This window comes from Xiphophorus couchianus, chromosome 17 (assembly GCF_001444195.1).
Source record: "Xiphophorus couchianus chromosome 17, X_couchianus-1.0, whole genome shotgun sequence".
In the NCBI taxonomy this organism is placed as follows: domain Eukaryota; kingdom Metazoa; phylum Chordata; class Actinopteri; order Cyprinodontiformes; family Poeciliidae; genus Xiphophorus; species Xiphophorus couchianus.
The window spans coordinates 7,019,702-7,027,202 of record NC_040244.1 but is presented as its reverse complement, the minus strand read 5'-3'; the positions used below and the strand labels follow the sequence as shown (position 1 = coordinate 7,027,202).

Sequence of the window (7,501 nt, the reverse complement as noted above, 5' to 3'; positions counted from 1 at the left end):
ATTTCCGGTTTTTAGAACTCCCTATGTGTTAAATTGGACTGAATTATTAATATTAAGCAATGACATCTTGAGAAAATAAAACATCCGAACAAATTGGAAAATTATGGGTTCTAATACAGGATGAAATGCATAAATAAAATAAAAATTGTGATCACAGGGGATTGTGGAAATGATGTATTGGCAAATTAATAGATAAATACATAAATGATTAGGTAGAGCAATAAAATAAATTAAATAAAAATTTATATAGACTTGAGAACTAAAATAGTGGATAAAAATGTTAATTATTCCTTCTAAGGCTGTGAAGGTAGTAGGAAAATAGAATAAAATACAATGAGTTACAATAGGACCTTTTTAAATGAGTTGAGGATAAAGAAGAAACAGAAAAAGATCTTTAGAGAAACAGGCTCTAACTGTAAGAGGAATTGATCAGATAACAACAAACTGTAGCATGCAGCTCATTCTAGATATTTCACAATCGGTCCTTTTACACTGACCAAAACTTTAAGATAGATAAATATTCTTAAAATCTACAGGACTTATTGATGATTTAGACAGAATAAATTAGAAGTAACTCTCTTGTTAAATAGAAATTGATTAAATATAGAAAAGTTTGCTAAAATTGACGAGATTTGTGGTTCAAGGATAACATTAAGTTTGACATAACTTATTGGTTAATGAAAAAGATCATATGGACCTATTGTAGAGAATCAATATTAAACTGTAATAAGAGATGATTAAATAGTGCCTACAGAAAGACGAGAGGGCTGCAAATAAAATAAGGAAATTAAGAAACATACATAAATTGAACAAAACTGGAAAAAGCGATAAGTATGTTTATTTAGACATGAGAATAATGAAGCCCACGCAGGAGTTGCAACCTCATTCACAGAAGTTCAGCAAGGGAGAACAAGCAGCTGTAAGGCAAATCATTTTCTCTCCCATCGTTTAAAGTACCTCCTGACAAAATGTCTGAATATAAGTTACAATTTTAGTAGTGGAACGACAAAAGGTTTTTAAGTTCAAATTTTACAATTAGAAGAGACTAAAACATATCTGATGCTTTAAGTGCCAAAGCCTACTAAAGTATTAAAAGAATTGGGAGTTCCTCCTGAAATCCTTATTGGCTCTCTTTCCTGCCATACAAGTCGGTTCCTCCGAGAGGTGAAAGGGGGTTTTATGGTAGGCTTAAGAATTTGTTTTATGGTCTGACAATAGAGATTGCTCAGGATAGTGTAGTGACTTTAAAATATAACTTGTGAAATCTAAACATATAAGGATTTCATAAATTTTAGGGAGTCTTTACCATCACATTGAGGCAGGATTTTGATGCAGTTTGGTTTCCTAGATTTAGTGAAACGTTTTCTCTAAAATTTGTTTTTATTAGTTTGACTCCCATTTAGTTAATTTTAAGTGTCAGTTCTTTATATTTTGTTAAATCTACCAAATTAATTTCTTTCTTTTGAGTTACCAGTTTCCTCTGGACCTGTTCCTGAACATCACACAGATGAGCTCCAGCTGATCGGTGTCCTTATATGGGTGTCAAACTTCCTTAGCGGGCCATTCCATTTGTTCACCCAGGGAGGGGGAAATTTGGTTTTTAGTTTAATTTCTTTCCTTTGTAGATTTAGTGATATACTGACCAGTATTTGTTAGGGTTTTGTGTGTTTAATTATCCCTTAGTGTGTTAATGGTCTGATCAGCCATTATCTAAGTTCCCCTCATGTCTTGTTAAGTCAGTTTGTGCTTGAGTCGTTCTGTTACTGCCTGTATTGTGTTTTTGTTATGTTGATTTCAGTATGGGCCCAATTTATCATTTTTTGGATTTTCTTTGTTAGCTATATTTTGAATTTTCTTCAACGTCTCTCTGGCTGGTGTAGGCAAGACCTTCACAGTGTCTTACTTAGTAAACATGCTATTTGTGAATTATAAGAGTACGATGACATAATGAGCTTTAAAACTGTAACGTGATGTATTTTCGGAAAATAGTAATCTTGAAGGTTTAAAGCATGCTAAACTGACTTATTCTGTTTGTTTTGAAAAATTTACCTTTTAGAAAAAGGCAGCATTGCATATCGGTGGGATTTCTCAGCTAAACTGATAACCCTGTTTCATCAACATTCTTATTTCAGGTCATGGAAATTGTGATGCATTAGTAGGCAATGCATCATCAAAGAATATGTTATGGGTTTATTTTTATTTTACTTAATTAGATTACTGGAACACTTATATTACTTAAACAAAACTTTTGAAGAACATGTCTGATATGTGCTTATTTAGAATGGATTTGAGTTGTTCTCCATTGAAGGATGTTCTGATAATGGGCTAAAGTATTTTGAAAATAGACAAATTTATAGCGAGAGTGAAGCATACTTGGTTAATTAACTTGGGAAATAATTATAGGAATTAAAATATTATTGTGCTGGCCATTTTCAGAGCATTAATTTAATGGAGTAAAAGGTTTTAATAAATGTTTTGAACATCTGTTATTGATTAAGTATCACTAATCAGTAGAAGCACTCAGGGGGCCTGAGATGTGGGATTATAATGATTTTTCTAAACTGCATTTTTGTTTTGATTTATATCCATTTAAAACGATTTTGAATAAAACTTTAAATTCGACGGCAAGTAAAAGACCTAGGTAAAATGGGTATATTTTGAAAATGTCTGGATTTGTTCACTGATACATTGACATTATAATTTCTCCAGGTATGTTTCTTTTGAATTTTGTTTGAGGAACGTATGTTGAATGTTTTAGACAAAAACAACCAGTAAGATCTAGTCTTCTATAAAAGTAATTTAACCTGGACTGTTTAATTCATATTGATATTCATTTTTGATGGTGAATGTAAGCTTTACAACTACGATTTTAAGCTTTTGTTATTGTTTTGTTTCGTTTGTTTAATCCTATTTTTACAAGATTGGTTTATGAAAAGATCTGCATTTGTTTAACATTCTGGCAAAACATTACTTTGGACACATGTCTTTTGAAGCAAGTGATTACAAGGTTTTGGTGTTTTCCACCGGTTGGAGGTATGATATAAAATAATTGAAATGTAGGTTGAATGGATCACATCCAACGTAGAATGTGCAGAACGAGACAGGCATGAGATATGTTTTGAAGGATGAGCTGCTCACGGTTTTCTACATATAGACTGGCATGGAGTTCCGAGCTCCAGGTAGGACTCTGGACTCTGCAACAAAGGCTGTTGTCATTCGAGGAAGAGTGTCACGGCTTGGAGAAGCGGTTTCACCTTTATTTCGACGATAGCAGCCACAGAGTCACGAGCGGGGGAGGATTCACTCGGACACGAGTGAATTGAAGATATTTGTGTTGATTACACAAATGAATGATGCTTGTGGAGACTCTTAAATCTGCTTTCTCATTTCAGTTTGCAGCTGTTGTTCTGGTGCTGTCTGGATGTGATCTCCTTCAAAGTCTGCGTTATTTGATAAAAAGAGTAAGAAGTAATTCTCCTGATGGAAAATGACAAAGCACAAAATTGTTTTTCAGTGAACCCATTGTTTGATTATGATGATATTACAGAATGTTGTAAGTGTGTTTCTGATGCTAATGAAACTTATGTTGAAACAAAATGTCTGTTTTACAAACCGGTGACGGGTCGCGTGACAGGATCTAGTTTCTCAGGAGGAGATTTCACCTTCTTTTTGAAACTCACTGTTATATTGGCATAATAATCCAATTTTCAGTGAGCAACGGCCGCTCGGATGGAAACCTGAGGTTTCCAACCGAGGAGGATCAGGCTGCAAGAGGATCATCATTGACTCATTTTTATTGCGTGTTTTCGTCTTTGCGAACTCTGAAAAGGACTTTCGTCTCGTTTTTTGCGCGCATTTTTTTGAACATTTCTTGACGAAGACTTCATATTTTTGAGAGACTCGACGAACATTGAAAAAAAAAAAAAAAACAGAAAAAAGACGAGCAGCAGATTGTAACTTTCTGTGTTTCTCATTTTGACAGATTGTAATTTTGTGATGAATGTTGTCTTTTAAGTTGCAGTGCATTTCTTACTAATTTTTCTATGTATGTCCCTGTTTTATTTTTTCATTTTATATTTTGGGTTTTGGTTTGTCCTGTGTTTTGGTTGTATTGTGATAATTTTGTTTTATGATTTTATTTTTGAAAGGATAAGTCTTTCTTACCCTTGAGTGTTGTTTCCAAAGGAGGAAACTGCTATATAATCAGCTCACTCGTTCTTAGTTTATTTTTTTGATTTTTTCTTTCTTTTCTTATTTCTTTTATCTTTTAGATTACATAGTTTTGTTTCGGTATTAGAAGGCTTACTCAATTTTTATTGAGATCTTTGGTGAAGATCTCAAAAGGGGGATTGTTAAGGAAAATGATTATTTTAGTGCTAAAATACTTACAACATGTGTAAAGGAATATTAAGCATTCTTATTTGAAAAACAGGTTTTGTGGGACCCAGAGAGAGGTCCAAGGAGACAAGCAGACGCCTTCCACTGTCTGCTTAAGAGCACACAAGAGCCATAAAATTAGCATCTCCATGGAAACGGCAGCTGGAATGTGGGAGGAAGAAACTCCAGGGGAGTCGGCGAGATTTATATCAGGACTTCGGTGCTGGGGACATTCGTGCGTGGTACGTCCAGGATTAAGGGCTTTTTCCCCTGCTTGGTTTGACAGAGAACAGATCACCTTTGAGTTGAGCTGTAAGGAGGGGAGTTTCGCGGGTTTCTCTGGGGCCGAAACAGGTCTCTGATTGGTTGGACAACAGAACGCCTTCTTTGCATATATTAAAGTGAGGAAACACCTACTCAGTATAAAGTACATGTAACGCTAAAATAGAGAGAGTTTTTTCCATTTTTCTCCACGTGGGCGCCTTTGTCTGTCTCTGTGTTTCGTGTTTGTCTTTGTCTGTTGTTATTTTGTGATAAAAATGCATATCTCTGTACCTCTGCAGCTTTGTTAACGGATTCATGCGTTGCTTTGTATGAATTAAACTCTGTGATCTGTGACGTCAACACGCCTTGTTTAGTTTCGTTTTACAGCTGCCCCGCTGCTCGCCGAGAGGACCCGGCTGTTCAAGGAAGATACGAGCCAAACGTTTTGTTCAAAGTTTTAATAAATAATTCTTCCTTTACAATAGCTAATTACTAACTATCTATTTACCTTAGCTAACCGTAGCCGTACGACTAGTGAGATCTGATTGGTCGCTGTTCAATCACCTTTAGGCTTAAAAAGTGTCCCTAAAACATAAATATCTATATTAAGACGCAATCAAACTAACCAATCAAAAGAGAGATTGTTCGTTGGGTTTAAAATTCCAAAGAAATGGTAGTTCTACTCGAAGTAGTTAGCTTTCTTGGCTACTAGGCGAATTCAGTCGCGGTGAGCGGGTTTCCCGACACACAGAGTACACAGGAAAAATATTTTCGGAGTTAACATTATTTTCATCTAAAAGAGTCATGTTTATACATCAGAGAGTAAAATCATTTCAATTGGTCAATAGAATCGGAGTAAAACAAGAACAGTTTCGTTTCTTCCGCCATCATGTTATCCCGCAGTGGAAACGGAGGCGACGGTTATCTGTGTGCCAGGTAAGTCCCCAAATATGTTGTAGATATATTTTACGTGGGGTTTTATGCTTTTTAAAAATGTTTAATACTAATTATGATTACGTGCTGCTGTATGGTCGTGTGGAAAGGAGGGGTGCAGCGAGGAATTAACATGGTTGGCTAACTAGTTAGCATGTGTGCTTCAGCTACCTTAATTTAGCCGTTTACAACAATGTAAGCAGAAAAAAACTTCAGTGTTGTACAATGCTACGTCCATTATTTTATTTTCACAAGTCAAGACTGTCGCTATTTTTAAGCTGAGAAACGGAGTTTAAAAGAGGAGCTAGCTCTGCTAGCATGTGGAGTCAGTATTCCGCCCAGAAAATGGCGCGGGAGGACTATGCTAGTAACTTTTCTTGAACGTAGAGCAACGATATAAAAAAGAATTAAAGTTGTGTTTTCTATGCAAACTGTGTAAGTTGTCAGTCAAACATTTTTGATGTACTATTTTGTCCATAAACCCCGTTTATATCGAGTTGTATGGAGCTGATATGTTTTTTTTTTCGTTTTAGTTGTGGTAATTGGATAAATTCAAGTAAAGAGCCTCGCCCATTATAAATAGCTGTTAGCCACCCAGTGCTTCTTCCTCATGATGGTTTCAACCTTTCATCTTAATTTTTTATTCACTTTGATAAGTATGTTTATGTTATAGAAAAAAATATTATTTTCATATCATGAAGGATGCAAGCTGTGCGTGTCAAATACAGAGATCGACAGAAATACATCTGTTTTGAAGGCCAACTGACTAAGTTTGGTTTTGGAATGTGTGAGTCCCAACAAAACAAGTTTCCAGCATTTTCATATATTGTGTTCCTCAAAAACGTTTTGGGTATGGTGCCATATGGTGCTTTATACCAACTTTTCAGATTTATTATTGTTTTAATTAATTTTACTTTTTATGTCTTTAATTTTTATTTACATATGTTCAAATATATAATAATACATAATTTGCTATGTTCACAGCTGCAAAAACGTTCAGCATCCCAACCTTGGACTTAAAAGTCTTTGATGACTCAAAGACTGAAGTGGATGAGGATGTTTTTGAGCTCCTTTTGAAAGGTCCGAACCTTGGTGTGCTAGAGATTTGTGAAGCACAAAATCTCAATCCAGAAGGTAAGTTTTTTAGAAGTGTCATTTGTTGATTTTTGTGTACTAGTTTTGGTCATTCTTATGGGTTTGACTGGATAATAGGACTAGAGTGATTTCACCTGAACAGTCCTTGGAAATAGTTTTTTCCATGACAGTTTGGTGCCGTGACCCGGACCCCTCGACTGGACATCCGAGGACGTCGACGAACAGCGTTTGGCCAACCTGGACTAAACTCCAGCCTCAAACCTCGATTTAAGAGAAGAGGGCTGTTGGTCGGCTCCATGGCTCCAGCGCTGGGATCAACGAACTCAAAACCACTGTTATCAGGTGGGATACTCACTCAGGCTAACAAATTAATTTTACAAATTCTAAATTATTAAATCTAAAATAGTGAAGGATCCGATAAACCTTTCACCCTGGGGAATAGAGATTGGCGGTGTTAAGAGGAAACGTTGGGTTAAAATCCCACGGGGAAAATTAATAAGAAAAAATAAAATATAAAATAATAATTAATAAAAAAAGAAAGAAAAACGGTTGGAAAAGAGTCCCTCCGGAATTGTTTGAGTTTCGCTCTCAAACGGAAGAGAACGAAGGGAACCACGCGTTTCAAGGCTGAGGGTCCTAGTGAAAGACCTTATCGGTGAATAAGGCAGGTATTTTCTTTCTAAATTAAGGGAACTAAACCTTTGGAGAATCCTAAAGACCTTTATCGGAAATAAAGGCCCCTCTTAAAGGAGTAAGAGGCAGAGCTACCACAAAGCTGATTTGTTGGATTCTGCGAAGACGTTTGCAGTCTAAAGAGGAAATCCCACCCAAT

At 35.7% G+C, this 7,501-nt stretch overlaps 2 long non-coding RNA genes across 2 annotated transcripts; one reads left to right on the top strand and one right to left on the bottom strand.

Moving 5' to 3' along the window:
* Nucleotides 1-1,013: 1,013 nt before the first annotated feature.
* Nucleotides 1,014-2,739, bottom strand: LOC114161020 (uncharacterized). Its single transcript, XR_003598924.1, has 2 exons — nucleotides 1,578-2,739; nucleotides 1,014-1,492 (listed from the first exon to the last, which is right to left on the bottom strand). It is a non-coding gene; the product is annotated as an uncharacterized LOC114161020 (long non-coding RNA).
* A 3,556-nt stretch (nucleotides 2,740-6,295) lies between these two features.
* Nucleotides 6,296-7,193, top strand: LOC114160833 (uncharacterized). The gene is made up of 2 exons (XR_003598874.1): nucleotides 6,296-6,708; nucleotides 6,840-7,193. It is a non-coding gene; the product is annotated as an uncharacterized LOC114160833 (long non-coding RNA).
* Nucleotides 7,194-7,501: the final 308 nt, after the last annotated feature.